Genomic DNA, 17,693 nt, shown 5'->3' with positions numbered 1-17,693 from the left:
CCCAGCTCCTGCCCACCTAGCAGTTCAAAAGCACATCAAAGTGCAAGTAGTGCAAACGGTAAGGTAAATGGCATTTCCGTGCGCTGCTCTGGTTCGCCAGAAGCAGCTTTGTCATGCTGGCCACATGACCCGGAAGCTGTCTGCGAACAAACACTGGCTCCCTCGGCCTACAGAGCGAGATGAGCACCGCAACCCCAGAGTCGGACACAACTGGACCTGATGGTCAGGGGGCCTTTTTTTTTTACATAGAACCAGCACCTCTTTTTTTTTTTTTTTTTTTGCTGCCCATAGCGGCCATTTTGTACTGGCACCTTCCACACTTTTATCAATATATGGATACCGGCACCACAATCTTTTACACACACACAATTTCTCTCTCCCATTTATCGTATTGGAACCTGGAGTCACCCAATGAAATTATGGTGGCAGTTTCAGGGCAGACAAAAAGCTTAGTACTTCAGACTGTATACTTTTAAATTTTGTTTATTTTATATAAAAAAAGTCCTCTAAAATCAAATGGTTGTTTATGTGTTTGACATCTGGTGGGAGGGCGTTCCACAGGGTGGGTGCCACCACTGAGAAGACCCTCTGCCTGGTTCCTTGTAACCTCACTTCTTGCAGTGAGAGAACCGCCATGCAACAATATTTTATGCGGAGCATCTTTAGTCAACTTGGTGTGAGGTTTTGTTTATATGAAACGTGTTTCTGAATTAAGAATGGTTTCCATAACTTCTCTGTCCGTTGCTTTTTGCAGTTTTGGTTAAGGATTCCTCCTTTTGTAGCCCCATGGGACTTGTTTTATTTATTTATTATTAGTTTGTTCCATTTACCTACCACTTTTATCTTGCAGCGTTTTGGAAGGAGAAGGTCTGCGTGCTGAGACATTGGTTCATAAAGTTGGCACCTAAAGCACCTGGCTAGATCAGCCGGTTAGAGCAGGGGTCCCCAAACTAAGGCCCGGGGGCCGGATGCGGCCCAATCGCCTTCTCAATCCGGCCCACGGACGGTCCAGGAATCAGCATGTTTTTACATGAGTAGAATGTGTCCTTTTATTTAAAATGCATCTCTGGGTTATTTGTGGGGCCCGCCTGGTGTTTTTACATGAGTAGAATGTGTCCTTTTATTTAAAATGCATCTCTGGGTTATTTGTGGGGCATAGGAATTTGTTCATTTTTTTCCTTCAAAATATAGTCCGGCCCCCTACAAGGTCTGAGGGACAGTGGACCGGCCCCCTGCTGAAAAAGTTTGCTGACCCCTGCTCTAGGGCTTGACATTCGGAAGGTCGGCAGTTTGTTTTTGTTTTTTGTTTTAAATTATGTCTTTATTGTTTTAAAATAAAATACATTTATAGAAAGAAAGAAGAAAAAACAAACAAACAAACGGGGGGGGGAGAAAACATCAATAATAGTATAGCAAACATCATTTATACACCCAACAATGCAAATAATTATAGATCTTGTAAAGAGAAAAATTAAAAATGACTTCCAATTAGTCTCACTGTACTTTATCTATTGGTTACCTTATACCGCACAGTTACATCTTTCTTATATAGTCTCTTTTTACATCCCTGCAAACTGGACAATTACTTTTTATACAATACAAGGGTCAGTCTAGTTCTGCCAGAAGGCTTCCTTTTATACCATGGTTTTTTAAGTATTCCTTATAGACTATTTTATATTAGTCTTTTAGTCTATTTTATAGTCTATTATAGAGGGCCTTCTCGGTGGTGGCGCCCGCCCTGTGGAACGCCCTCCCATCAGACGTCAAAGAGAAAAACAGCTACCAGATTCTTAGAAGACATCTGAAGGCAGCCCTGTTTAGGGAGGCTTTTAATGTTTAATAGATTATTTTATTTCATTTTTCTGTTGGAAGCCGCCCAGAGTGGCTGGGGAAACCCAGCCAGATGGGCGGGGTATAAATAATAAATTATTATTATTATTATTATTATTATTATTATTATTATTTGTTTTGTTTGTCCTCTGATCTTTCCTGTCACCTTTGTTAGCTGCAGGTATTCTACCATTAGGGTTTGCCAATCTGCCGTGTTAGGTATTGTTGTGTTTTTCCAATTTCTTGCTACTAAAATTCTGCCCGCTGTTATCCCGTACATGAACAATGTTCTTTTCGATTTCCCTATTTTTTTTGGCGGTATGCTTAACAGACATATTTCTGGGCTTTTTTTGAATGTAAATTTAAATAGTTTTTTAAAGTTCTTCATATATATTATTCCAAAATACACATCTGTGGAAGGTCAGCAGTTCGAATCCCCGCGACAGGGTGAGCTCCCGTTGCTCTGTCCCAGCTTCCACCAACCTAGCAGTTCGAAAGCACACCAGTGCGAGTAGATAAATAGGTACCGCAGTGGCAGGAGGGTAAACAGAGTTTCCATGCGCTCTGGTTTCCGTCACGGTGTTCCGTTGCGCCAGAAGCAGTATAAATTCAAGTATGAATTTATTTAGGGGGGAGGTCTCTGGGTCTGAACACGCAAAGGAGCCCCTGGATGACCCAGAAAGCTGTCTGTGGACATATGCCAGCTCCCTCGGCCTGAAAGCAAAATGAGCACTGCAACCCCATAGTCGCCTTTGACTGGACTTAACCATCCAGGGGCTCCTTTGCGTGTTCAGACCCAGAGACCTCCCCCCTAAATAAATTCATACTTGACTCAAATTTTGGTTTGGTTTTGGCAGAATTTAGGCCACAACTTTATTGATTACAGAAAGTGAGTGGTTCCATAGGCTTTGGTTCGACTAGCTCCCTGCACCGTTGCAGGTAGCGCTGACCCAGGGCACCAGCATAGGTCAGCCAAGGGTGTGCCCCTGGACTCAGGCATGGGCACAACTCTCTCACAGGGTTGACAAAACCATTGAGTCCCTGGATTCCTTTAATGGAATACCCTTCACATAGGGATGGCGAGAGCGTTCCCCCAACCTTATCACCTGAACCAGTGCCTATACGCAACCTTACGAGTTGTGACGGTTTGCTATGCAGCAGGCGAAACCCAACTGGCACCAGCCAATCAGCCAAGTGGGGAAAATTCCTGCCGTGCTCCTGTCCCAATGACAGACGAACACATGATGGCATAGCAAGGTCAACTGCAACAAGCCCTAAAAGTAAGGAGACGTGGGCGGGTGTTCCGAAAGCACACACCGAAAGAGGAAGCTTTGGGTCACATGCGTGGGAATATATAGGTCTGTCGATCTGTTTGGACTGCATCCCATTGGCCAGATTGAACCCAACATCGAGGGATCTACCAATCGGGTGTTGTGGCTGACCAATCTTTCCCACCCACAACACAGGGGGTCAGTCTCCAGGTCTCACCGCAACACATGCCCTCTTTGAGGGAGGACCCAATTTACCTTTTACCTTTACCTGCATTGCAGGAGGTTGGTCTAGACTCTAGATGATGCTCAGGGTCCCTTCCAACTCTGCAATTCTATGATTCTATCCCAGCCTGGTTACAAGCTCACAAACTCTCCAAGGCTGAGTGTGTGCAGACCACCAAACATCTGAGCCTAGCCTTAGCAACAATATTCACAAGGAGACAGCAAAGAAGAAATGGTTGGTTGCTGCTTTTGTAGGAAGGCTGTGTGGTGGATGAGAGATCTTGTGGGGTCAGAGGGTAGCTATATGAAAGTATACTGTATGGTGTTCACCTGTGCTTCTGGAGGAAGAAGAGAAGATTTAGCCCATGGATCATTCGAGTCCTGATGCCCAGGATTCTTCTAAATGGGTCTGGAGCATGTAGCACCTCACTTTCTGAGCACAGCCACTTCCTTCCTTCCCTTCCAAATGGCAAATCCATTGATCTGAAAATGGCTTTGGGAAATTCTCCTTAGTCAAGCTAATCTTAACAAGACAAACTGCTTTTCTTTCCAGAGTGCAATGAAAGGAACCTCTCCATTCCCCAACCCTGCTTTGATTGACACAAAATGGTTTCCAAGCACTAGTGTGGCTGTTAAAAGATTAATTTTAATGGCTGAGAATAGTAATAATAAAAAGCACGGCTCCCAGATATGCTATAAATCAGTCGAGTAACAGGTTTTCCAAAAAGCTAAATATAAAAGCTGCGTACATGGATAAACAAACAATTCCTCTTGAAAAGGTATGGCCTACACTTGGTGGTGAATTTTATGCAAAATGCTCATCTGGGAATCCCTGCTAATGTTTGCCATTCATCTTTTACTGCGCCAGATTTATTAAGTTCTATTCTAATCTGCTTTTTGTGAAACAGTCCAGTTTTAATGTTGTCTCAATTTTTTCTTGTACTAGAAAGGATCGTTGCATTTCAGGGGTTGGGCTAGACGACCCTCGGGGTCTCTCCCAAATCCACAATTCTATGTTTTCAGGTTTGTGCATCACATGTAGGCATGACTGGTTTCAAATTTGCTTTAGTTTTTAAAGTTTATTAAGGTTTCACTTCATGAAAAGGAATAGATAAATACCTGTGTTTCTTTTTGTTCCGATAATGGGTTTTGAGTGCCTTTGTTTTTTAGAACAGAATTCCTTTTGTCACAGATTTGTACTTAGTATATATAAGAACATTTCCGCACACATCCTACACTCCCAATTGAAGCTTTGGTAATACTACTTAACCACCTTGCGCTGAAGACTTGTTAAACCTGCTTGGCATTAACTTAATGCTGGTATTCTGCGGTGGTTGGGGAAGGTTTTTAACTGCGTTGGTGATAAATCTTCAAATATGAGGAAATCTTTGCTGTGTCAATGCAGGGGCACAGCTGGGTTCCAGGCCTGTGTGTTAAAAGCTCACACTTCAGTGCTAGAAAGTGAGGGCTGTCAAAGGCCAGGGAAAGAAACAAAGTTGTCAAATCTTGGCATGCTGTCTTTGAATTGTGGGCTTCTGAGCAGCTTTGTCAGCAGTGAATGGGGACTGAAAAGCGTTGATCTAAGAAGGAAGAGAGCGGCTGTATTGATCCGGGCGCAGCAAAAGCAAAATAAGGAGAGCCCAAACCAAACAATACAAAAGAGGGTCAGTAACGATTCCATGGAGAAGGTGATCGTTAAAATAAAACCTGCTTTTGTAAAAAAAATCACTGCAAGGTCTGAAAGAGAGGGAGAGACCAGCATGGAGGACAGATACAGTCTAAATGAAAAAAACTGTATGAAAGAATGGATCAGGGTCAGGCCATGCCATAGCTGCCAAGTCTCCCGTTTTCCCCGGGAAACCCCTGTTTTTCCCGCTGTCCCCAGCCGAAAAAACGGATTTTTTTTGTTTTTTCCCGGTTTATTCTGGCGCGGTGGCCATTTTGGAACTGGGCGGAGCATGCTCAGAAGCGACTTTTGATGCTGCATTGCCCAGTTCCAAAATGGCTGCAGCGCGACTTCAGGTGAAATCTTTAACTTTTCCTCAAAAGGGTATACATGAAAAGGGTATACATGGAAAGGGTATACAGGTTTTATGAATCTCTCTAAGACTATTTCCTGTTCCAATCAGCAGTTACCAGCTGCGCTCTGTTTGAAATTAAGATGTTAAATACATCACTGTGGGAATTTTCTCTGCCTACAGATCTATGTGGTCTCCACACCCTAAATTTATTGACAACGTGCTCATTCTTGTAATGACTGAGGAAGACCAGTAATCACTTGTGGTCCCAAAACAGACTCTGCAGAACCACATGGCTAAGGTTGGGTGTAGAAATGTGCACCATAGTGCTGGTTTCATTTCTGTTATTGTTATGAGCCGTGCGCTCTAGAGAAGTGTTAACCTTGTCATTTATTTGCACAGCCATTTCCGTATTGCCAAAGAGGGCATTACGTTTCAGGACACTTGGTACTGCTTTATGCGGCAATTTTGTTAGCTGCAGATGTGCCAGTGTGCACCATAAAAAGCATGCAGAATTGCCAGAACATATGCACATTCTTAAACAAGCAGCAGGCCTACACTGAGGAAAAGCAGCCTCTCAGCTTTGCTAAGAAGGACATCCTAGGAAGGCTTCCTAAGATGTACCAGCCCTTCATACTTTGCATCTGTTCTTCCAGAAAAGCTGGTGCAACACTGCTATAGTTGCAGCAAACATGGCCAGCGCATGAAGCATGAAGCATGAAGCAGCCCATACCCACCAAATTAAACATGTTGGATTCGAACTAGAAACATGCAAGCAGAAAAAAAATATCTGCCAGTACCGTTGTTCTGCAAACTGTTACACAATTACTAGTGGAAGATTTTGTACAACACCGACTTAGGGACATAGCTGCCAAGTCTCCTGTATTCCCCAGGAAACCCCATTTTTCCAGCTGTCCCCAGCCGAAAAAACGGATTTTTTTGTTTTCCCCCGGTTTATTCTGGCGCGACGGCCATTTTGGAACTGGGCGGAGCATGCTCAGAAGCGACTTTTGATGCTGCATTGCCCAGTTCCAAAATGGCTGCAGCGTGACTTCTGGTGCGACGGCCATTTTGGAACAGGGCAGAGCAGCATCAAAAGTAGCTTCTGAGCATGCTCCGCCCAGTTCCAAAATGGCGGCAGCGTTACTTCCGGTCTGCTACTTCCGGTCCGGTCCCTTATTTCTCAGGCCGGAACTTGGCAGCTATGCTTAGGGAAAGCAAACTTCTTTAAGCCACTGTGGAAAAACCCGGTGAGACCAGAAGCGGACTGCCAGACTTTAGTTCCATTTTCCTCACACAAGGATCTTGTGCTGTGTTGGCCAAAGTCCTTCCACACTCATTCTAGAAGTCTCCTGCTTGTGGAAGGGCAGCTCTGGAGTGAAGTTGGTTTTTTTTGTTTTTGATTTATATTTATAAGAATAGGTTAAAAGAAAGCGTGACTTTGCCTGATATTTGGCATGGCAAGTCCAAACTGTGCCAATTTGTATGCCTCTGAAGATACCATTGCCCAGTTTGATGTGATATAGCCAAATTTGACATGATGGTTCTAACCAGGGCCGATGTGGATGCCTCTGAGGAAGTTGTCACCAACAGCAGATGACTTCTGAGGTGGGGGATGTGGTCTCTGTTTATGTTTAGATGCCAGGTGCCATGTTGACTCAGGATTGTGGACCAAATAAACCATAATTCAGAACTAGCAGCCCACCACAAATCGATTTGAGGCTAGGTCAGGTGTTCCCTGGGTAAGGTTCAGGTCTGGGGTTGGTGTGTGGGTGAGTGCGTGAACATCCCTGAAACTCACAAATTACAGTATCCATATAAAAATTGCAATGTTGTCGGTTTCTTCAAATTCTCAGGCGGTGCCAGGCATTTCCCACTAGTAGATGAATAAATGACCCTACCTAGTCTTGGCTTGGCTCTCTATGGGACATTAATGGGCAATTAGGCTGCCTTCAGTCCTGATTCCTGAGCAACCTTGCCATTTATTTATTTTTGCAGAACGCTTCCCAGCTTGGCAGGAACATTCTGTGAAACTGTGCCTTCTAAACATGGCAAGCGAAAGACCTGTGCCATTTTGAATTGACCAGCAGATCTTACCCACTTTGGGGGTGTACAGTGATTTCCAGGAACTAGGACTACTGACATACCATACATTCAAAGGACATTACTTCCCCCAAAGTATCCTGGAATCTGTAGTTTACCCGCACACAGAGCAACAATTCCCAACAGCCAGAAGTCATGTGCTTTGAATGTACAGTGCACATGCGACATAGACTGAGCTCCCTCTTAATGCTCACTTCTGGACATCTGCTCACCTTTTACATTAGTAAAGAAACAGATTATGACAAAATCATTTGAGTTTCCCATGCTATGTCTCTAAAGAATATTGAATAAAGGGAGGCTGCCCTGAACTTCCTATCAGTAGTGGGGGGGATCATGAAACAATATATCGGGTGGAGGGGGGGAATGAGATGAAAACTGCAGATGTCTTCAAATGTCTTCCTCTCCCAGGAAAGCAAATCTGACAAATTCCTTATATAAGCTTTCAAGTCTGGGTGGCGGATGTTTAATCATCCAGCTGCATCAGACACACTAAGACATTTTCTAGTGCTTGTGATTAATAACTCAAAATCAATTGTGACTGACAGGTTTATAGTGAGAATGAACCAAGGAAGGAAGGGAAATGTTACTTAGTTTGCCTAAGAGTCACTGTACCAACCGCATCAACAACAACATTCCTATTACTACTATTACTACTACTAAAGGTAAAGGTAAAGGGACCCCTGACCATTAGGTCCAGTCGTGACCGACTCTGGGGTTGTGCGCTCATCTCGCATTATTGGCTGAGGGATCCGGCGTACAGCTTCCAGGTCATGTGACCAACATGACAAAGCCACTTCTGGCAAACCAGAGCAGCACATGGAAACGCCGTCTACCTTCCCGCTGTAGCGGTTCCTATTTATCTACTTGCATTTTGACGTGCTTTCGAATTGCTAGGTTGGCAGGAGCTGGGACCAAACAACGGGAGCTCACCCCGTCACAGGGATTCGAACCGCTGACCTTCTGATCAGCAAGCCCTAGGCTCTGTGGTTTAGCCCACAGCGCCACCTGGGTCCCTTATTACTACTACTGCTGCTGCTGCTGCTACTACTATTCCACTCAGTGTCTGGGTCATCTGTAGTGTTGAGAGGCAACAGGAACCATCCCCTCCTGTGCTTGATGGGATTTGCAGCTTTTCCAGGAGTCCTCTTTTCAAGCTGCTCTATCCCTGTCTCTTCCTGACATTACTTTTCCGTCATCATCATAAAAGCAGGCAGATCTTGCCGTTGTGATTTCAGCATCTCCACAGCTAGCCAGAAGCAGACCATGGCTTAGATCCTTAGATAAGTTAACAAAAGGAAGTTTGTGAAAGCAAGGGTTACCAATGTGGTATGAGGCAGGGGGTTGGATCCTAAGTTAAGGAATTTTACATGAACATTTCCCATTTCTTCCCCATCTCAGCAGGCCCATGTCCCATCTCACGTTGTTTTGGAGGTCTTCTGACTCTCCCAGGAGACTTCAAGGGTTGCAGGGGGGTAGCAGGAGGGAAGGCGAGGGGTCAGTAGACTTTTCTTCCATGATTTTCCATAAGCTAAGAAGTTCTAAGCCATGATTATATTTGCCACTGCCCCCCCCCAACCTATTTTCAGTCCAGTTTTGAGTGCAGGTTTTCACATTTACATTTTGACATTTAACATCTTACCTAAATATTTAAAATGTCTCTGCTTTGGTTTATTCCGCAGGCATCAAATATAAAACATCATAAGTTGTCAACTATTCATGCAAAACAGCATTACATGTCAATTATTTAAAAAACAGTCAAAATTTTAAGATATATCACACCAATGCAAATTATCAGATACAAAATACCATCGCAGTTCAGCTATCAAATCTCACCAAACACCATCTGTAAATTATTTAATATTGAAATGTGATGATATAATATGATAATGTACTATGTTAAATTTATATATATGTGTTAAATATATATATGTGTTAAATATATATATGAAATTGTATATCACTGGGGCACAACACACTGAATATTTGGCAAACGTTCACCAATAATTTAGAGAATTGCAAGTAGAACTTTTTACAGCAAACTTGAACTGCAGTTCAAGTTTCTCTGTTCAAAACCTTTGCATTCTGATTTGCCAGGGCTGAGCTCTTTCACTGCTATCGAGGAGACATATGCAAGAGTCGCAAAGAGCAATTTCCCACTAGGATAAATTTAGAGCAAGTGACTATGTTGATGGCTGAGCCGCAAACACCCACCAACTTGACGTGTCAGATGGTTTCCTTAGTAATGTCTACCTTGGATGCCTGTCCCCAACTACCAGCAAGAGGCAACATGAGACAGCAGATTCCTCCAAGCCGTTTCCTTGGTGATCCCATTCCAGAAGCCAGACACACACTGCAAGTCTCATTTTTAAAACATAGGAACAGGTTAGACTATCACCCTGTGCTAATGACTCTGGAGCCCCCTCCAGACATCCTATTTATCGTATATTCATTAGGATGGGTGCTCCTGATGGAAATGGAGCACTTATGCACAATCCCACTTACAATACTGGGCTGAAAATGTTTGGGGGCCGACATTTTGCTTTGTTTCTGCACATGCCTTCTAGCTTCCTCCCGAAATCCTGAAACTTTATGTAACACAGTTTGGAGGGACCCTAAAGCCAGCCACATGTGTCCATCATAGCATTGTAATAAAATGAACAATAATGGTCAGGGTCACAGAAATAATGTGGTCTATACGCACATCCCTGTCCACACATACAGATTCTCCATGTGAAGGGGAACACTGATCCCTCCTCATGCCAAGAATTTCTGCATGTGTGTACCTCGGTACGGATGTAGAGTTTCTTTTAACGCTGTGCCTCTTGCAGGTGGCACCTCTTCCACAGCTTCAGGGGTGGGATGGGGGCCCTCTCCCCGGCAGCAGAGGCCTCAGCGGTGCTCCGCAGCCAGCCGGGCAAGCTCCAGGCTGCTGGCAAGGCCTCTGTTCGTATCTAGAGGAAAGTTCATAAGTCAAAGCACCTACTGAAGGTTGTAACTGGAATCGTATGTAAGTAGAGCCAGTGGCGGAGCTTCATGCTCCAGCACCGGGGGTGGGGCTGGCGCCCATTCTGGGGGCGGGACGCGCCTCCCAGAGGGGTGGGGCGCATGTTCCAGGGCTGTGGCGCGCCTCCCGGAGGGCCGTAACACACATTCTGGGGGTGGGGCGCGCCTCCCGGAGGGGCGTGACACACATTCTGAGGGCAGGGCATATGTTTTGGGGGGTGGGGCAGGCACCCGCGATTGCGCCCCTTGGAGCCCGCCGCTCGGAGCGGCGAGGTGGCCCCAGGCTCATGCTCCCTGCGCGTCTCTGGGGCTTCGCACGGGGAGCGCGAGCCTGGGGCGGTCTCCACTGCGGCTGTCAGCTGTTGAGTGGCTTCAGGCCGCTCTTCGGAGGCATGCGCGCACCTCGGGATAGCGGCCTGAAGCCGCTCAACAGTGACAAGCGTGGAGGAGGCGGCCCCAGGCAGCACCGGGGGGCGTCGGGCAGGCTGGCCAGCGCCCCCTCCATTTTGGCACCCTAGGCAGCTGCCTAGTTCACCTAAATGGACGTGCCGGCCCTGTACATGCTGGATGAGGAAACACATAGGCAAGGAGGTTTTGTTCCCCTTCCTGATCCAACAGATACATGCTGCCTAGCCTTGCAAATAAGTTGCAGACTGTGAAGATCAGCTACTCATGAGAAGAGCAAAAGGGTCTGGATTTCACCTTCTGCCTGCTCTCCTCTTTCCCACCAAAAAAATTAATCAGCCTTTTGTTTCACAACTCCCACTGCTTTCTTTGTGTGCTTTGTTGGATTGGGGCTACTGTGTGCAATGTGCATTAACAAAAAAGATAAATGCTCTATGATTCTTGTAAAACTCATAATTTTATTAATCAATTGCTTAATTTTCATTCAGTAACCTTGTGCTCTTATGGCCCTAGAAAGAAAATTCATCATGCAGTATGGTGTATGTATGTATGTATGTATTTTAATTAATTAATTAATTAATTAATATATCCTTGCACTGCTTTTCATACCTAATTACAACGCAATGTCTAAAAATACGGTAGAATTCCAACATTCAGAATCAAACAGCAGCTGCTAGGTCAATCGCAGGTGGTTAAAAGAATCCATCTGGTATGAGTGGTCAGGGAAAGCCTCCAAAAATAAATATGTTTTCAGCAAGTACTGAAATTGCATCAATGTGGGCCCGCGCCTCAATTCAGAGGGGGGTGGGGTGGAGGTGGTTAACTGATAAAATGGGAATTTATGAGTGAATAAAATAAATACAACATTTTATGGCTGGGTGGAATGGATTTTTATTAAGGCAACACCTAAGACTTCTTTATTCATATTTTAGTGTCTGTAGTGGGGGGGGGGTAGGTAAAGCAAATCCTGCAACAATACTGTGAAAACTGCACGCTTTGTGCAATGAAATAAATGCTTGCGCGTGTTTGGACTGGGAACGACGACAATCTGATCTCATAGGTGGTGATGTCAATTAATTTACTTTCAATCAAATCTCTCGTGTCATTTATGGCTTTCAGATTACCCATCATTTTTAGGTCCTCGGATGAGCTTCTGATGGAAAGATACGCAGATTAACTAGCTGCAATTGTCCCACGTTATGATGTTCTTCTTAATTCGTTTATCTATAGATGAATGCCTGCCTAGTTTTTTAACAAATGTTAGAGTCAAAGAACAGGAGATGCTGTGCAAGATCTGAACATGGACCTTCTTAATCCCCCCCCCCCCCAGGAATACCTTGTATGAAATTTTCTAAGCAGCCCAGAAGTCTTCTGCAAACTTAGACCCAGGCTGTCTTATGACCCTTGTCTTTTTCCCATCCCTGCCACCACCACTGTGACGTTTTCTGTAGACATGCTCCCTCCTTTTCTGCCTCCCCCTTCTTGCACCCCTTTTACCCTTCTCTGAAACCCTGCCTCCACCACGAGCATAGGCAATGCCTTCTTGGCTCTGCTAGGGAGCTTCCCCAGACAGACAGGATCCCAACGTGGCTGCCTGCCTAGGCCTGCTTCCTCTTTTTGGTCCTCCACCTTCTTGCTATCTGCTGGCTGCTTCTTCCTGCCTTGGGAAACAGCCAGCAAAAGCATCATGATGGAGCTTTTCAATTCTTATTATATTGTTATGAGTGCCAGACCTCTATAATCTCCAGCTCGAGCTAAAATAAACGCTTGGGGTGTTAAAACTGGGTGCCAAACCTGTGTGTATTAAGTTGTGTGCTAGACGCTTCCAATCCCCTGGAATCAGCAAGTGTTGAAAGCTCATTAAGCAAGGATACGTTCCTGAGGAGGTAATTGCCTGGGGTGATAGGCCATTAAGAGAACAGAGGAGCAAAGGATTGTGTCGGCTGTGCCGACTGATAAAGGCAGAGTTTAGAGAGGGGTGAGCAATGTAGGTTGTGTGACCGAGACACAAAGCAACAGGGAGAACATGATGTTTGGTGTCTGCTGGATTCCAAGGCTGCAGCTAGGAGAGAAGCAAGACCCCCTGGGAGTGATTATGCTGGGAATCCCTAGGTTGTATATATGTGCAAATAAACCATCTATCATTAACACACTAAAGTCTCTGCTGTGCCTCATTCCCAAAAGGAAACATGAACCCTTGGAGGTTGCAAGTGGCGTGCAACAACATGCATGACATATGCAGTTAACTGGGATATCCAGACCTTGCAAGACGCATGAAGCCATGTTTGTTGCAGCTGCTTCCCTGTTCCTCCCCACACTGTGCACAACCGAGCACTGTTGGGCAAAGAGGAGCTTGCCAAAATGTTAGTTCAAGCAGGTGGTTTTGAGCTTCACTTTTCCTTTCCAATTGCTCGAGAGGTTCCTACGACAACAGAGAGCCTCATACGTCTGTGTTGGCAAGTGTGGCACGCCGAGAGGCAGATGTTCTTGCACCCACCCATTCAAATTGTGTTGCCAAGCTAGTTAGCATGAGAACTATTAGTTAGCATTTGAACTGGCCACCTGGGAGTAGAGTTGTAATAAGGCAGTTTTAGGCCATGTGCTGCCACTTTATTCCCCATCTCTTTGCAGGAATGGGAAGCCTAAATTAGTTCGGAGAACGCTGAGTTTCCTTTTCTGCTTTTTCGGCGCGTTGCTCATTAGCCCAGAGACTGAATATCACTCCTCCTAGCCATGAACAGATGCAATGAGAAAGTAACACGGTGGACCCCCATCCACATTTGAGGGAAGATGGCCTGTGATCGGTTTCAAATTTGCAGAATATTTATTGTTGTTTGGTCCATACAGGACCATCCTCTAAGTCACAGGCAAGATGATAAACAACGAAACGAAAAACACCATCCTGAAGGTGCCACAGATTAAAAAATAACACTCACTTCAAGTGCTTGGTGTGGCTTCAGACGACTATTCACAGGGCATTCACACAAAACTATCATGCAGTTACTTCTGTGGTTTATCTGCCCTTATTCCACCTTTTCTCAGAGCGCAGAAAGTCTCCGCAGGTATAGGAGTCCTTATGCTACTCTCCCACCTTCTTTTTTAAGAGGCAAGACATATCAAGTGAATGTATCACAGCTCAACGCACATTCACTATAACCTTTGGAGTGGCTGCCATTTTATCATTCATCTGTCCATCTGCCACGAATGCTTTAGTTGAGATTCCTGCCTTTAGCTGAGATTCTTCCATTGCAGGTAGGGCCCCTTCTATGATTCTACTCTTTTCAATTGACCTTTTGATTAGTGCTAAAACACTTTTCCAGCTATCTTAAAAAAAAATACCCCACACATTGGAATATTAGCAAAATGCAGCTGAAATGAAAATTAGACTGATTTTTTAAAATGATTTAAAAACACAAAAACCCTTTCTAATAGCCACCATTTTAGCAACTTTCTCCCCCTTCCTATTGATCACTGCTCCAAAACAAACATTAAATGTGTTGCTTTTGTGCGTTTTAAACTTAAAGTGACTGTAATTTATTTATTTCATGTAAAGCATTCTGTCCCATTTTATTTTGGGATAACCACATCACAGCCTCAAAAATTTCAGAAGGGCACAAGCCACAGATTCATAATTTTGATGATAAAATCCTATTGCAGGAAACCTTTAATTATTTTGTTAGCTTCTCTCTTTAGCATCTTTTCTATATAGTGATGTTAAACTCTCAAGAATAATCTTTTGGAGAATATTCTCAAGAATATTCTCGATTAATGAGAATATTAGAGAATTTTCATTTAAAATAGGGCAATATTAATTTTAATGCATTGAAAATGATATAATTTTAATGCATTGAAAATGATATAATTTTAATGCATTGAAAATGATATAATTTTAATGCATTGAAAATGATATAATTATACATGTTTATAAATGGATAAACTTGTTCAGATGGCAACCAAAAACTGTACAGATACTTTTATTCAATGGGGCAATGCAGTGAATTCACATTCTTTGATATATATTTTTGCACCAAACTTGAAATTGAAAATTCAACTTGAATGACTCACATTAATCACTAAGCCTGCTGCTAACCGTATATTGACCATCAACTTTGAATTCTAATTATGTTGCCGACTGCCAATGGTGAATGACACAATGCCCAGTAATGTAACTGGATCAAAATAATAATAATAATCATTATCCATTACTTACACTGGCAATATCACAGCTTGACTTATTATTTACTAAATATTTTAAATGTGAGTTGTAACACTGGTTCTTACATTAGAATTTACAGTTTGTGGGAAATATTCTCCGGAGAATTTTCTAGCAGAGAATATTCTCACCTCACTATTCCCATACGGAATCCTTCCTCCCCTACTTCTCCATTTCCCAGTTCTAGCCCTTCACTTCCTTGCTTATTCTGATCTTTCTCCCTTCAATACTCTTCCTGGTTGTAGCTTCCTTTGAGGAGGGCCCATAAATGTAGTGGACAAGCATCATTAATATCTGGTGCCCTTGGGTAACTGTTTTAGGTCAAGTATTTCAATAACCACCACCTCCTCAGAGAACTGGCATTTTTGTCTCCTTTTAGTAATACAGATTACATATATCAAGTAGAGCCATGGGGTCTATTAAGGGCTCACAGGGGAGTGATGCCACTACTTTTGAGTGCCAGCATTTCACTTAAACTTATGAGCGTACATATATAATGAAGCCCTTTTCCAGGAGCAGCCAGCAGCAAAACTCTAAAGGAAATTAATTTATGCCACTTTCCTTTGTACTTACATTTACTGGCTCCTCACTCTGAAAAGCTTTGGATCAAATGCACCTTCCTCTTTTTCTCCCTTCTATGGGTGGCGCTGTGGGTTAAATCACAGAGTCTAGGGCTGCTGATCAGAAGGTCGGCCATTCGAATCCCTGCAACGGGGTGAGCTCCCGTTGCTTGGTCCCAGCTCCTGCCCACCTAGCAGTTCGAAAGCACATTAAAAGTGCAAGTAGATAAATAGGGACCGCTCCGGCGGGAAGGTAAACGGCGTTTCCGTGCGCTGCTCTGGTTTGCCAGAAGCGGCTTTGTCATGCTGGCCACATGACCTGGAAACTGTACGCCGGCTCCCTCGGCCAGTAAAGCGAGATGAGCGCCGCAACCCCAGAGTCGGACACGACTGGACCTGATGGTCAGGGGCCCCTTTACCTTTACCTATTGGTAAATAAAGCTATTAACTAAAAATCCATTGTTAGCGATCACTGGTTTTGAAAATGACTATCTAATCACCAATGACTTCGTAACCACCATGGGGTCACGAAGAGTCGGACACGACTAAACGACTAAACAACAACAATCGCCAAGCAAATGCTGGCCAATACTTTTATGGGAGAGTTTTATGTTTCTTAAATGTGGTTGCATGGAGAATTGGTGCTCTGGTTTCCTTGGTCTTTTCAGACCACTACATTTGCTTAGCGCATGACCTCCTTCTGGAAAGATGCTTAGAAGATTTCTGAATTACCATTTATCTGTTGCATTTGTTATAAAGGTAAAAGGTAAAGGACCCCTGGACAGTTAAGTCCAGTCAAAGGCGGCTGTGGGGTTGCAGTGTTCATCTCGCTTTCGAGCCGAGGGAGCCAGCATTTGTCCACAGACAGCTTTCCGGGTCATGTGGCCAGCGTGACTAAACCGCTTCTGGTGCAACGGAGCACCGTGACAGAACCAGAGCGCACGGAAACACCGTTTACCTTCCTACTGCAGCAGTACCTATTTATCTACTAGCACTTTCACATGCTTTCGAACTGCTACGGTAGGTTGGCAGGAGCTGGGACAGAGCAACGGGAGCTCACCCCGTCACTCAGATTCGAACCACTGACCTTCTGATCGGCAAGCCCAAGAGGCTCAGTGGTTTAGACCACAGCGCCACACGTGATATCGAGTCAACAAAGCTATACGTGCACCTGGCAGTAGGGTGGGGAGGAGGGAGGGAAAGAAGAACTGTGCGTGGATAGCTCAGTTGGTTGATCCCCAGTGCAGGTTTGATCCCCTGATGGGACGGCTGAATTCCTGCAGGGTCCCTTCCAGCTCTACAATTCTATGATTCTAGCTGTGCCCACAGCCAGGGGGGGCCTCTTTGGAAGTTTTGATTGTAGATGCCAGCACTGCTGAAGAGGCAAGGTGCTTTTCCCATTTCAAAATTCAACCTTTCCCTTCAGTTATGTTCGTTGTGTTCTCGGGGGCTACTCAAAAGTGCAACAACGACCCTGATTTAATCACCTCTACCCTGTTTGACAGGAAGCGTGGGGGGGGAGAACTTTGAAAGGTTATGTCAAAGGGTACTTTATGCCTCTGAGCAAGATTCATGAGGGCGTCCCTTTTGCCCATCTCCTTTCCCCCATTCCACCTAAGAAACGGCAGAGATGCAGGAAGGTTCGTCCGGATTTGGTGAAGGAAGAGAGGGTGGGAGTCGGGGGAAAGTGTACATAGCTCCAGGCAATCGCTGACAAGGGAGAGAGGTGAAGGCAAAGTGGAAGTGTTGCTGGGGTCTTCGAGAGTACATTTATGGGGGTGGGAGATGTGGTCTGACCTGGGGTGCCGGCAGGAAGGCGTGGTCCATAGAGTGACAAGCACAGCCCGAGCTGGGAAGGGACAGAATGGCTGTGAGGCACTGCATATATCAGATTATTTTAGCATCCTGATCAGGGAATCAGTTAACCTGGAGAACTGAAGTGCCAGGATTTAATAAACTATAATAATAATAATAATAATAATAATAATAATAATAATAATAATAATTTGTTATTAGTACCCCACCCATCTGGCTGGGTTTCCCCAGCCACTCTGAAAGGGATACAGGA

The sequence above is a fragment of the Zootoca vivipara genome, chromosome 4, assembly GCF_963506605.1.
Source record: "Zootoca vivipara chromosome 4, rZooViv1.1, whole genome shotgun sequence".
Taxonomy (NCBI): domain Eukaryota; kingdom Metazoa; phylum Chordata; class Lepidosauria; order Squamata; family Lacertidae; genus Zootoca; species Zootoca vivipara.
This window is presented reverse-complemented; position numbering follows the sequence as displayed.